At 38.4% G+C, this 14676-nt stretch overlaps 1 protein-coding gene across 5 annotated transcripts in view; it reads left to right on the forward strand.

The window, feature by feature from the left end:
* Positions 1–14676, forward strand: part of RWDD3 (RWD domain containing 3) — a gene marked incomplete at its 5' end in the record, with an annotated part of 83191 nt that overhangs the window by 21282 nt on the left and 47233 nt on the right. Inside the window, 2 exons of one of the 5 annotated variants that reach the window (XR_013824201.1) lie at positions 348–530; positions 880–1506. The exons of 1 other annotated variant lie outside the window; for it this stretch is intronic. Of the gene's footprint in view, positions 1–347; positions 536–854; positions 1507–9495; positions 9532–14676 lie in introns of those variants that run through there. 3 more of the 5 variants (XR_013824202.1, XM_079899524.1, XM_079899523.1) reach the window with 3 other exon arrangements.

The raw sequence follows: 14676 nt of genomic DNA on the forward strand, positions 1-14676 counted from the left end.
ACATTGTTCCCTGGGGCTCACTGGTCTGTTCCTGGGCTCACTCTGGGGGGGGGTCTCTGAACACCACTTTTGCTTTCGCCCACTTGGTCCTTTCATGTTGGTTCCATTTATCTCTAGGCTCTGCTCTCTCTCTCTCACTCAAAACATCTCCTCTAAAGCCCCTTTAACCCCTAGCCCAGAGAATATTATGTCCTCCAGAGAGAGAAAAGCTAGTGGTGTTAGAGATCACTAAGTGTTTACCTAATTTCTATTCTAGCTTGCTTTCTTAGTAGTTTTTCGTTAGTAATTTTCCAAGTAATTTCTTACCTGGGTACATTGCTATCTAGAATAAAAACTATATTTTACAGCTTTCCTTGAAGCTCGGTATGACCATAAGACTAAATTCTGGGTAAATGGAGGTACCATATGTGGTTTCCAGAAGGGCTTCTTGAAGGCGTTGACTCACTGGGAGCTGCTGCCTTTTCCTCCCTTCTACTGCCTGGAATGTGGACAGGAGGGCTGAAACTCCAATGGCAATCTTGGGTTATAAGGTGAGCATGAGGGTGAAGGTGGAGCAGAGAATAGGAGCTACCTTCCGAACGTGTTTTATGTGAAAGAATATACCTTTGTGGCTTTAAGCCACATTGGAAGTTTTCTATCGTATGTCATCAAATCCCGTCCTGATGGATATGAAGTTTGATACCTAGTATAAATAATAGAAGCTAAAATGTGACTGATTATGAATTATTTGAGCTTTGTTATTTAAGGCTTAAACTTTTGCTTGGAGCTCTTAGAATTCTAGATTTTCTTAATTCAAAGTAAGCTTTCGAAACATGTTGTCTAAGAATTGAATTATTTTGTTTACCTGTGTCCAGCTTCAACAGCCATTCTCTATTGCAGAGAAAGTGGGACACTCTAATTTTGGGGCTGAGGAAAGGATACAAGAAAATTCCAGGGGAGAAGACATGTAAGTTAGTATTTCTAAATACCATCTCACATCATATCCTATAGATAAATATTCCTTTGACTCTTTGTAGGGGAATAGCACCTTATCACATTCTTCGTTTATGTTCCAGTGTTTCTAATTAAGTACGAGCTAATTTGGCATGCTTTTATTTTTATTATAATCTTTCTGTTTCCCAGAATTATTACTAATAATTATTGGAAATCTGCATGGTGCTAAGATAGCCAGTAGAGCTAGGATGACTTCAAGCTTTTTGCTTAGAGTTCTCCTGAAAACACAGATTCCTATGAAAATAACACACAGGGGAAAAAATGGAGAAATCTGCTGTGAGTTTAATTTATGTGCACTTCATGGTTTTCATTAAGCCCATTGCTGGATTTACATTGTCAGCCCACACAAATGTGAATTCCCAAGAAATCCAAGTAGAAAGAGGAGAGAGAGAAGGGCAAAGTGTATTTGAGTTCTTTATGGCTAGAGCTTTGTTCTAAGCCCTCAAGTATGAAGTTACTTATATCTATTTATAAATCATCCATGTATATATATTCATAAATTCACTCCACGTACCAGGGAGCATCTCAGTTAACTTTGGATGGATGAGGTTCCTCACAATCCAAAGGTCAGTTCCTTAATTAACAAGACTCTTTTGGAAACATTCTAGAGATGAAAACATTTTAAAGCTGTTGTACACTCATCTGATAAGCAGACCGGATCGAACACATACTAAGCTCAGTGTGTCAGAGTTGTCATCAACACCACGACTTCACTCTGCTGCGGTGGAAGGAAGCCCTCTCCTGGTCTGTGGAGGTGAATGAGCCTCAGCTTCCACCTCTACCAAGGGAACCCTGTTGTTTCATGCTCCAGCAAGTGTTTGTTCCTTTCTTTTTGCTCTCTCTGCTCTGTTTCTCTTCTCTCTCTCCCTCTTTTTCTTGCTCACCATTTCTGATGCTTTTTTTAAGTCCTGCCATTGAAGAGATTGGCTGCTTATTGATTTCTTTCCTCTCCTTTCTTCCCTTTGTTTTGCTTTTTTTCTTCTTTGTGGTCTCTTCTCTCCCTTTCTTGCCACTTCTTTTAAATTTTATGACTTTAGGGTCACAGGGCTTAGCTTTTATAGCCATCATCACCCAGTGAGAGTGCATTTTCTTTCCATCAGTATGCCAACTGATCACAATGTGTCCTCTTAGACTTTATCTCTTTTTCCTTTACGTTATTTCCATTGGTACTCGCAATTTCAGGCTTTAAACATTGTTATTAGGTTTATAGTTTGTTCCTGAAGGTCGACAGTGCTTGACTGCATAAGTGGGGCATCATATATGCAGAAGTAAAAGACCTTAGAACCAGAAAGAGCTAAAATGATTTTAATCCAACTGTTTTTTTTTTTTTTTTTTTTAAAGTGTGATACTGAAGTAAGTTACTTACCCAAGGCCATGTATCTGGTAGCAAAACTGGGACTAGGACCTAGGTCTATAAATCTACTTTGAAAGAGAATTATATTAGCTCTTTCATCTTATATATGATCAAAGAGGACTCAGGGAGCCAAGTGAGCAATTGTTGTCCAATTGTTACAGTCTCCTAGGAAAACATCTGCTCCATTCTGTTCTGGCATGTTAGAGAGGAGAGAGAATTTCCTTTATTCTTGATTCGTAAAATTATACTTAAGTTTACACTTACTCATAGTCAATTTTATATGGCTTCCTCACAAATAAAAGATATTTTCTTATGATGGTATTAATTTATGTGTGAATAGGACATACAGGGCCTGTTGCCTGAAACTTGTTATACTTCTTGTTTCATACATTGGATGTTTTAAAGACCAAGTGATTCTTTTTGGTTGGAAGTAAGCATTCTGTGTATCACAGAATCTTATATTTATTTTTAAAAATGTAATTGAAGATATTTAGCTGTTAGAGAAATGAGCATATAATAAAAATCTCATTTTGTACTGTGTTTATGTATTTCATTTTATCAAGAAAATTAGAATCTGAGATTTAGAAAGAAACTTAGAGATTTTTAGCCTAATTCTCCACCTGGTATAGTAATTTTTAAAAATTATAACTCTAACAGGCATCCACTTCTGCTTGAAAACCTCCAGAGATTTGTACTGCCCTCATGAGACTGGTGTTATTTTTATTGGACGGCACAAGCAGATTAAAAGTTCTTTCTTGCATTCAGTCGGAATCTGCCTTCCTTTACTTCCAGCTTTTTATCCTAATTCTAGCCTCTGGAGCAACACAGAATTAGTATACTCATCTCTCCATGACAGCCCTTTGAATATTTGAAAGCTGATATTATGCCTTTCCTTATTCTTCACTTCCCAATTTGCTTGAATAATTTCTCAAAAATTATAGCTTCCGGGCTTCGCTGGTGGCGCAGTGGTTGGGGGTCCGCCTGCCGATGCAGGGGACGTGGGTTCGTGCCTCGGTCCGGGAAGATCCCACATGCCGCGGAGGGGCTGGGCCCGTGAGCCGTGGCTGCTGGGCTTGCGCGTCTGGAACCTGTGCTCTGCGGCGGGAGAGGCCACAACGGTGAGAGGCCCGCGTACCGCAAAAAAAAAAATTATAGCTTCCCCTATTCACCTGGACATTTGCTTTTTTTAAAAAAAATTATTTATTCTTGACTGCGTTGGGTCTTGGTTGCTGCGCGTGGGCTTTCTCTAGTTGCAGCGAGTGAGGGCTACTCTTTGTTGTGGTGCGCGGGCTTCTCATTACGATGGCTTCCCTTGTTGCGGAGCACAGGCTCTAGGCGCACGTGTTTCAGTAGTTTTGGCATGCGGGCTCAGTAGTTGTGGCTCGCGGGCTCTAGAGTGCAGGCTCAGTAGTTGTGGCGCACAGGCGTAGTTGCTCCGCGGCATGTGGGATCTTACAAGACCAGGGCTCGAACCCGTCTCCCCTACATTGACAGGTGGATTCTTAACCACTGAGCCAGGGATAACCCCTGGACCTTTGAGCCAGGGATGCCCCTGGACCACCGAGCCAGGGATGCCCCTGGACCTTTGCTTTTCATTACACTCTAATTGACCAATGTCCCTCTGAAAATGTGGCACCTAGAATTGAATTCTATATTACAGATGTGGTTTAAACAGCTAGAAATACAATAGAACTGTCACAGGTAGTGATCTGTGGGTAGTAATTTCTCAGGGAAGCCTCTTTTAAATCCCTTAAAAGAAGGTGGCTTGTATGAAAACACTTGGTAAACTGTAAAGTACTTTATAAGTGAAATACTTTGTTATATTCTATTTTAAAACTTTAAAAATATAAAAAATAATGAAAGAATGTGTGTTTTTTTTCTTGCCAGTAACAATGCTGATTTCAACCTTTAGGTTAGCAAAATCAGTAGAGTGAGCAAAAAGACTGATGTTTTTTCCTTGTGGCAAAAATACAAAAACAGTTTTAATCTCAGCCATTATGTTGGAGTACTGGGCCCTTTCTGAGTTGAACGAGTTTTAAATCATCTAGTCATTTTTGGAACATGCTTTTTGTTGACTCATATGATAAATGTAATGACATTTTATCATATAATGAATGTCTGTACATACTTATTTAATGAGGCAATAGCAGAGTCTCCTATTGACAAGACAACTTAATAAGTAAAACCATTTTCACATTCAAAGTAGAGTTTTAAATATGTAATCTGTATTCCTTCCATTTCAGAGTATACTTTTAAACATTTCTGAATTTTATGAATTTTGAGTAGAATGGGAATATGGTTTAATATTGTCATCTAACCATTCACTTATTCTCAATTGCTTATTGAGTATCAATTACATGTTAAGGACTTGAAAAAGACATTGATGAATTGTGTATCCTTCTTTCTTCACTAACTCTAGAAGAGTTTTTGAAAAGAGTAACTTTTTACCTAGTGTGTTTGGCATGAGTTTATAGTCTGAACATTCTAAGAATTTAACACACTGCTAGATAGAATAATCTCAAAACTAGCTGTATCAGGTTATAGTTGGTGAATATGAATGTGAAATATAAATATGAGGCCCAAATGGGATAATGGTAATGCTGGGAAGCCCAACACACTCCCTGGCACATACTAGATTCTTAATCAGTACTTGCCATATGAATACTGCATATTAAGAGAGTATTACTCCTAATCAGGTAGTGAACCTGGTGTTACAGCTGGAGGTTGAGTTCCATATACTGACGTGCCATTGTTCAAATGAATGAGACACATTTGGGACTGCACTGAATTTTAAGACCTCATATCTCTTTTTAAGAAACATTTCTTGGTCGAAAGAAATTACTACATTTTCTCGAACTTGACAGTGTGTTGTGGTGGTTATAGTTTGATTTGCAACATGGGTCAGATACTCTAAAGAACATAAATTATTTTAAATTATTTAAATATTCAGAATAAAAATCAGTTGTTCTGTACTGTCCACACTGGAAAGAAATTTATTAAAGAAGATAACCCAGTAAATCACTTCCACGGATTAAAGTATTCTGATATTTATTTAGAGAAAAATAAGAAAAAATTAGAATTCTGGAGAATCATTTATTTGTTGACGTACTTTTTAACTTTATTTAAACTTTATTATTGTTTTCTTGTTACAAGTCTTTGGTGACTGGGGCCATGTAAATTGGAGGGAGCCTGCTTTGTAAATTTAGATTTGGAGTCAGATAATTTAAATTTATACTACTAGATCCAGAATTTCTCTTTTTATTGGATTTTCTTTCTTTTAAATAGTTTTAAAAAGTTACTATACAAATAGGTAAACCTTTCTAGAGAAAGACAGTGTTTTCCCTTTTTATTTTGTACACTTAATCTTCCTAAGCTAGGTATTATTTGGTTAAACATACAATTTATAGTCATGTGCAGACTGAAGAAATATAAATATTCTAATAGCACCTAGTTGTTATTGTTTTTGGCTATATAGATGTGTGGGCTTTTATATCAATATTAGTTAGTGTTTTCTAAACTTCATAGTATTTTCCTCCAGGAAAGAACTGTCTCTTTTCTGAGAGGGGGAAAAAAACCCCTGCTTATGAAATGAGGCTATTTTGCATATTAATCAGGAGGTCTTTGAACTCTAAGAATAAAATCCGTCAGTGCTTTGGGTATGGAACAATTATGCATTCAAGGACTTTAATTTTATGCTAATAATGCAACAAGCTTTACATTTTTCTTTTTTTTTGTTTGCATTTCCTAAAGATAATTTAATGCAAATAATCCATCCATATACTGCATAGAGCACGTAGGATGGTTTCCCTATAGTTAAGATTGTATCAGCACTCCCATTATAAATCTCTATTACCCATGGTTTATAATTTAATTGAAAAAAACCCACTGCAGGCAAAGCTCAATACTTAGGGTTTCAGGCTAAAAGTAATATTTCTCTTTTAAAAATTGCCTCCTCTATTTAATTTCATAGTTAATGGAAATATAAGAAGGATCATCCTGGAGCTGATTTTGAACAAAGCCAAACAGATCATTGTCTGTAACTAAAATAATTTCTAAGTTAAAGTAGTTGATATGTTAGAATTGGCCTAATACTACAACGTTTAACAAAATGAGAAAAGACAATGGGATCTGTTTATCCTTTCTCTACACAAAAATATACATAAGGAGAACAGGAAAATTCTGTAAGACCAGACATTTATAAAGTATACATTTGACAATATTGTGTGAAGTGTTATGCTTTATTTTATTTCAAAGTACACACCTCACTCCTCTCAGTGGATCTGGGCTCAGGCTGTGGAATCTGCTTTTTGTCAAACTGAGATAGGAAGGGGCATAGGGTGGGAGAAGCATGCTCTGGATTCTTTACTTTATCTACTGTATAAATCTTATCTTAAATTTATGCTTCAATTACCTTGAGGGGATTGAGGGGTTAATTAACAGGCATAGCAGTCTCAACCTGCTTACACAGTAGAATTGAAAAGATCAGTTTTTAGACACATGGTGGTTTTGTCATCATCTTTTGAACCCAAATCCTGTAGAAGAGAAAGGTTAACCTGCCAGGTAATATGCAATCTCCAATCAAGACTTCACTGTAGCTTTATGAAGCCCAATGAGACAAAGAACATATGAGTGAGTTAGAACAAAATGTTCTCTATTTCTCTCAAACCATCAACCTTTTCCTGTTTAATTCCTACCTGTAATGCTGTTCATGAAATAATATGCTATGCTTTCTTAACCCTAAGCAGTCCTCAGAAGCTTAAAAATGATCTGGCTCTATGTATGAAATGTACTGTGTTTCTAAATCAGTGGTCTTTGAGATCCTAGGGACAATTATTTAGGACAATAATACAAACTCACATTTCTTACAGCACTTAGTGGTGTGCAGAGGGCTTTAAGAGACATTAATACACACAACCACTCAACAATAAAGAAAGTGGAGGCTAAGAGATTAAGTAATTTGCCTAAGCGTGCAGCTAACAAGTGGTGGCCACCCCTCTCATTGTGTCTTCAGTCTAGTCCTCCTTCGCTAGTGGCTCAGTGGCTCCTTAGTTCTTTCAGGGGAACTCAGATTTTTAACCTTGAGAAATAGCGTCTAGTGATACCATGATGAGAATGCCTTGTACTTACTTGACATCTGTTGTCAGAAACTGTAAGGGAATTCATAAAATTTGTAAGCCTAAGTCTTTAAATATTCCATATTAGCTTAGATTCATAAGTAAAGAACTTAGAGCCTGGGTAAGAGTCATGTATATCTAAGCTGCACAGTAGATCAGTGAAGAAGTAAAAGGAAGTCATGGATTTACTATTCCATCTCTGAAAAATTATTCTCAATGGTGATGTTTTGATTATATCAGAAACATCGCTTATGTATAAAGGTTATGAGAAAAGATTGTGTGAACACATGTGGTTGTACAGCCTTAAGAGGTTTTTGAGAAAATAGTAGACAATTATTTTCCAAGGATGGTGTAAATGTAGCAATGGTATAATGAAGCAGGGAATATATTAGAAAACCCCCTAGGATCGCTTTGAATCTGGAAGTCCATATTTTTTATGTATAGTGAAAAGCAGACTATCTTCTGATATTTACAAACTGATTCAAAGTTTTTTAGTTTTGATTATAAGAATTTTAATAGGTCACTTCTTACCCGCATCCCTTTTATTTTTGTTGCTTTTGGGTGGTGTAAATGTATAATAGTGCAGGGTTTACGTCTAAATTTTTTATTACAAAACGTTTCCTACCCCACTAGGTATTGTGAATAATATGTGATATTGAGTTCAGGCATTCAACTTGACAGCGTGCTGTCAGTGGATGGTCGCTCCATGTGGGAACCGGTAACCTTGTTTCTTTCCCCTACTCTGTCCTGAGCAGATGTCATCATTTGGTGCAGTTTTTACCTCCCATCCAAGTACTATCAGGCCCCGACCTTGCTTAGTTTTTTTTTTTTAAATTTTATTTATTGATTGATTGATTGATTGATTTATGGCTGCATTGGGTCTTCATTCCTGCATACGGGCTTTCTCTACTTGCAGCGAGCGGAGGCTACTCTTCATTGCGGTGCGCGGGCTTCTCATTGTGGTGGCTTCTCTTGTTGCGGAGCATGAGCTCTAGGCACGCAGACTTTGGTAATTGCAGCATGTGGGCTCAGTAGTTGTGCCGCACGCGCTTAGTTGCTCCTTGGTGTGTGGGATCTTCCCGGACCGGGGATCGAACCTGTGTCCCCTGCATTGGCAGGCAGATTCTTAACCACTGCGCTACCAGGGAGGCCCCCCTTGCTTAGCTTTTGAGAACTGGTGCATTTAGGGTGGTATGGCTGCAGACGCTCTTTTGCCTCCTTTTTCTCTCTGCATTCCCCACAAGATGAATTGCTCATGCTCTTCTGTTTTCTTGCACTGAAATTCTCTTGTTTGGGCCACCGGAGATTCCTAATGACAGCATCCAACAGATAATTTTTAGGCACTATCAAGGAGAGGCAGTGAGATGTACTTGAAAGACAGTGGATTTTGGATTTCGACCAGGGTTGGCACACTTTTTTTGCAAAGGACCAGATAGTAAATATTTTAGGCTTTGTGGGCCGTGTGATCTCTGTCCCAGCTACTTCCTTCTGCCACTGCAGCACTAGAGCAGCCATAGAGAGATGAGAACAAATGGGTGTGACTGTGTTCCACCAAAACATTACTTATGGACACTGAAATTTGAGGTTCATTTAATGTTCATATGTCACAAAGTATTTATTTCATTTGTTTTGACAGTTAAAAAGTGGAAAAGCCATTCTTAGTTCATGGGCCATAGAAAAACAGGTGGCAGGTGGGATTTGGCCCACAGGTTGTAGTTTGCAGACCCCTTTAGACAATCCTGAGTTTACCCAGCAGCTCTGTTAATTACTGGTCTGTGTCCTTGGTGTATGGTCAGACCACTCAAGATGGCAGTCCTCTTGCTTTCTGTGCATCCCCTGCCTGACGAGTGCCTGCTGCGCCTACACCCTATGCACCTGACTGACCTTCCTGAGTACTTGCCCCAGGCCCCAGTGAGTGATTGTTCTTATCAAAGTGGGGGTGAGGGGCGTGCCCCTCTGCTGGTTTCCCTGGTAACTGATGAGCCAACCTGACATCAACTGCCCCTATAACTGGTAACCTCTCCTTCCCCAAAGACTGCCACCATATCCTGACAACAGTCTGCCGCACACATTGGGGTGTTGCTCCAGGACCTTGCTTCAGACGTGTAAGCTCCCCCATCCTTTAAACCACTGATACCTCTGTCGCTGACTCCCCACTCTTTCTTCCATCTTGAAGCTGGGCAAGTACAAGCCTTGTAGGCCGGAGGGGTGCAGCCCAACACTTGGGTAAGTTACTTCTTTGAGTTTCAGTTTGGTCACTAAAATGGGAATTGTACCTACTTCATGGAGTGATTGTGAGAATTAAACTTGATAATGTAAAACACAGAATGTGGTAACTGTAATGACAGTTACATTGTAAATGGTAGATATAAAACGCAAATTTTAAATAATTAATGATTAACTTGCCTGTTGGCTTTTCCTTAATTATACTGTTGAACTCTCTTCTCAAAATGGAAATAGCTTTCTTATTCGTAAATAAAAGTACTACATGTTCTTTTAAAAAATAAAATAATATGGAAATACAAAGATAAAGAGAATGATAAAGTAATAAGAATAAAATTAACCCACAATGTTAATCCCACAACAAACCTATGATATAGGTACCATCACCTCCTTCATTTTATCCATACATATGAGGAAACTGAGGTTCAGAGATGTTAAGTAATTTGTCCAAGGTTACTATATATGTAGTGTTTATTTACCTTTTTATTGTCCAGAAGAATATTTCTCTTTTGGGGAGATTGTGTTTCCTCTATCTGATACCTGTAGTTGCGGTGAGGGCCAAACAGAATGCTTCCGTCCTTTGGCCACAGAGTTGACATTGTGCCAGACAGGGCCACTCATCATGCCCTGTTGCCCTGGCTTGCCGTATGATTCATTCTTTTCTTTTTAACATTTATTTATTTATTTTTGGCTGCATTGGGTCTTGGTGGCTGCGCACGGGCTTTCTCTAGTTGCGGTGAGCAGGGGCTACTCTTTGTTGCGATGCGCGGGCTTCTCATTGCGGTGGCTTCCCTCGTTGTGGAGCACGGGCTCTAGGCGTGCAGGCTTCAGTAGTTGTGGCATGCGGGCTTCAGTAGTTGCGGCATGTGGGCTCAGTAGTTGTGGCTCACGGGCTCTAGAGCGCAGGCTCAGTAGTTGTCGCGCACAGGCTTAGCAGCTCCGTGGTATGTGGGATCTTCCCGGACCAGGGATCGAACCCGTGTCTCCTGCATTGGCAGGCGGATTCTCAACCACTGCGCCACCAGGGAGGGAAGCCCTGATGATTCATTCTTGGTTGGCCATGTGATCCAGGCTTGTCTGACCAGTGCCATTTCCTGAGACAGTTTCAATTGAAGCACCAGGAAGCTCTTTTTTCTCTGGCCATGAAACTTGAAGAATATATTTTTAGTATTGCCAGTGACCATGGATTGAACTTGTGGGAACAGAGGGCCTGAGAGAATGAAACCAACTCTAAGGAGCAGAGCTGGTAGACTCTGGGAGGGGACAGTCAGTAGGTGGGGGGAAGAGAAAGAAAGAACCTGATGAGGTTCCATTCTCTGGATCCAGGTGTTTCTGAAGGCTTACTCATGGTTTGGTGGTGTGAGTCTTGACCAAAACATTTTTCTCAGGTCAGTTTGATTTTCTTTCTGTTTTTTGCAGTCAAAAGAACACTGACTGAGCAAGTCAATGGGATACAAACCCAGACCTGGCTGACCCTGGAGCCCTGAGCTTTCTTCCCAATCCTCCTCATAGAGAAACACAGCTAATAGTTTGAATTTTTCGTACCAACTTCTTTTCTTTTTTTAAACGACTAAACCAATATTATAGTATATGTGAATATTTATATATATATTAATTTTTTTAATTGAAGTGTAGTGAATGTACAATATTATATGTTATAGGTGTACAATATAGTGATTCACAATTTTTAAAGGTTTTACTTCATTTTTAGGTATTATAAAATATTGGCTATATTCCCTGTGTTGTACAATATATCCATGTAGCTTATTTTATACGTAACAGTTTGTACCTCTTAATCCCCTACCCCTATCTTGCTCCCCCTCATCCCCCCACTGGTAACCACTAGTTTTGTTCTCTATATCTGTGAGTCTGTTTCTTTTTTTGTTATATTCACTAGTTTGTTGTATTTTTTAGATTCCACATATAAGTGATACTGTACAGTGTTTGCCTTTCTCTGTCTTATTTCACTTAGCATAATACCCTCCAAGTCCATCCATGTTGTTGCAAATGGCAAAATTTCATTCTTTGTAATGGCTGAGTAATATTCCATCGTATATATATATACCACATCTTCGTTATCCATTCATCTGTTGGATAAACACTTAGGTTGCTTCCCTATCTTGGCAATTGTAAATAAAGCTACTATGAACATTGGGGTGCATTAGTGTTTTTGTTTTTTTTGGATATATCCCCAGGAGTAGAATTGCTGGGTCATGTGGTGGTTCCATTTGTAGTTTTTTGAGAAACTTCCATACTGGTTTTCCACAGTGGCTGCACCAACTTACATTCCCACCAAGAGAGTACGAGGATTCCCTTTTCTCCACATCCTCATGAAATTTGTTATTTGTGTTCTTTTTGATGACAGCCATTCTGACCGGTGTAAGGTGATATCTCATTGTGGTTTTGATTTGTATTTCCCTGGTGATTAGCAATGTTGAACCTTTTTATGTGTCTGTTGGTCATGTGCATGTCCTCTCGGGACAAATGTCTATTTAGGTCTTCTGCCCATTTTTTAAATCAGGTTTTTTTTTGATGTTAAGTTGCATGAACTGTTTATGTATTTTGGATATTAACCCCTTATCGGTCATATTATTTGCAAGTATTTTCTCCCATTCAGTAGGTTGTCTGTTGGTTTTGTCGATGGTTTCCTTTGCTGTGCAAAAGCTTTTTAGTTTAATTAGGTCCAATTTGTTTATTTTTGCGTTTATTTCCTTTGCTTTGGGAGACAGATCCAAAAAAAATATTGCTATGATTTATGTCAAAGAGTGTTCTATGTTTTCCTCTAGTAGTTTTATGGTTTCCAGCCTTACATTTAGGTCTTTAATCCACTTCGAATTTATTTTTGTATATGGTGTTAGAAAATGAGGCTGACCTGGGAGTACGGGTCCCTTGGTTTCTGGCTTTTGGTAGGGCTGGGTCGACTGATGGAAGGGTTGCAGGGTGGGGCCGTGGCAGGAGGTGAGAGGGAAGGAGAATTCAGCTGAGATACTGCTTCTCCTGGTCCTCCCTGTGGGATTGCTGAGGGATGGCTGCCTCCCTAGACCCAAGGTCACAGTTCTGGTAGGTGAGCCTCTCTGCTCAACTTCGTTGCTCCAGCCTTGGGGACTGCCTTATCCCTTTTGGGTTCCCTCCACCCTGCCCACACCCTTATGAATAATCCTTTTATTAAATGCTCTTCAAATTTCCCAATTTGAGCATGCTGTTTATTTCCTGTGTGGATTCTGGGTAATATTACTTGTATAAGCGTGGCTCTTCCTTCCACATTTCATGTCAAGATAGGGTATTACCCGTGTTTTTAATCATTTCAGTCCTCATAAGGGGAAAATGATATCTTGTTTTAATTTATATATTTTTGATTATTATTGAGTTTGAACATCTGTTCACATGTTAATTGGCTATTTGCATGTTTGTCTTAATTGCTTGTTAACATTCTTTGCCCATTTTTCTTTTGGGTGATCTCCTCCCTCCCTTTTAAATTCTTATTTTGAGTGGAATATTTTTTCTATTATATTTTCCAACTGATTGTTGTTAGTGTAAGTGAAAATTATTGCTTTCGTATTTTGCCATTCCTCTGAACTCTTTTGTTTTAATGGATTTTAGCTGATTCTCTTGGATTTTCCAATAACATTTGCAAAGAATGATAATGCCATATCTTCCTTTCTGATTTATGCCGCATTTCTTTACCCTGTTTCACTACAGTGGCTAGATCCTCCAAATCACTATTGAACAATAGTGGCGGTGGTGCGAATCTTTGTCTGATTCCTGACTCTAATCCAGAGTGTGTTTCACAGAACTCTAACACTGAGGGATACCCCTTGAGGAAAGTTCAGACTCATGCGGGAAGCATTGTACGCTCTTAGAGAGTCCCAGTGCATGTGAGTGTGTTAAGGGCTCTGCGTCTTTTTGTTTTTGGTTCTTGCTTAATATAGCTCTGGTACTGAATTTTATGCAGTTCATTATCAGCTCAATAATTTGCATAGGTCCTGGAGAGCCAAAACACAAACAAAATATTTTGTAACAATATAGTTAAACCACTGTGGTTTTATGTAAAAATTCTGAATTATTCTAAGGCTCAATGCTTATTAGTCTAGATACTTAAGCCACTATATTTTGTATTTAAGGGGTCATATGACTCATCCTCCACTTTGGCATGTTTTGCTCTCAGAAGAAACAATTGAGATTTAAAAACCTAACTTAAATGGAAGGACGGATATCAGGAAATCATACTGTTCTTTCTCCCTCTCTTTCTTCTCTGTGTATGTGTTTTATACACACATACACATATACACAAACAACCAAACAAATAAAAAATTCCAAGAACCAACAGACCTCAAGTTACTATTTTCTTACAATGTCCATGCTTCTTTATTGGCCCCTTACCCCTTCCCTCCAATTCTTTTTTTTTTTTTCCCCAATACTTTTTCATTGTTCCTTACTCCCTCCTTTCCTTTCTTCCAATGTATGTTTAGTTATCTCCAGAAAAATCTTTCTCCATCATTGCTCTTTTTCCATTCCGATTATTAATTAAAAATTACTCTTACTGTTGATGAAAATCAAGTTAATATTAAAGAATACCTGCAACAAGAGAAGGGAAAGGCACTCGTTATTAAACTTATCTTAACTGCCCAAGTAATACATGTTGTTATGTGTTCACATGAAATTAAGCCCTGAAACAGAATTGATGACAACAACCTCCAAAGACCTTGAAAAAGCTCAGAAGTCGCCTTCAGAATTCTGATAAATGTCTCATCTACATTTGCTTTCTCTTCAAATTAAATCTATTATTCTCAGAGCATTTAAGAATAATAAACTATCTTTAATTCAATTTAACTTTCCATTTTCTTTAATTACGAGTATTGAAACAGTATTGCTTCCTGCTATATTTCATTGTAAGTCTTTCAGCTATGCTATAAGGCTAAATTAAGCTTTTATAGATTTTTTTAGGCTAAACCTAATCCCTATTTATTGCTTCTAGGGTAATATTCATCCTTA

Source organism: Stenella coeruleoalba (assembly GCF_951394435.1).
Source record: "Stenella coeruleoalba genome assembly, chromosome: 1".
Taxonomy (NCBI): Eukaryota; Metazoa; Chordata; class Mammalia; order Artiodactyla; family Delphinidae; genus Stenella; species Stenella coeruleoalba.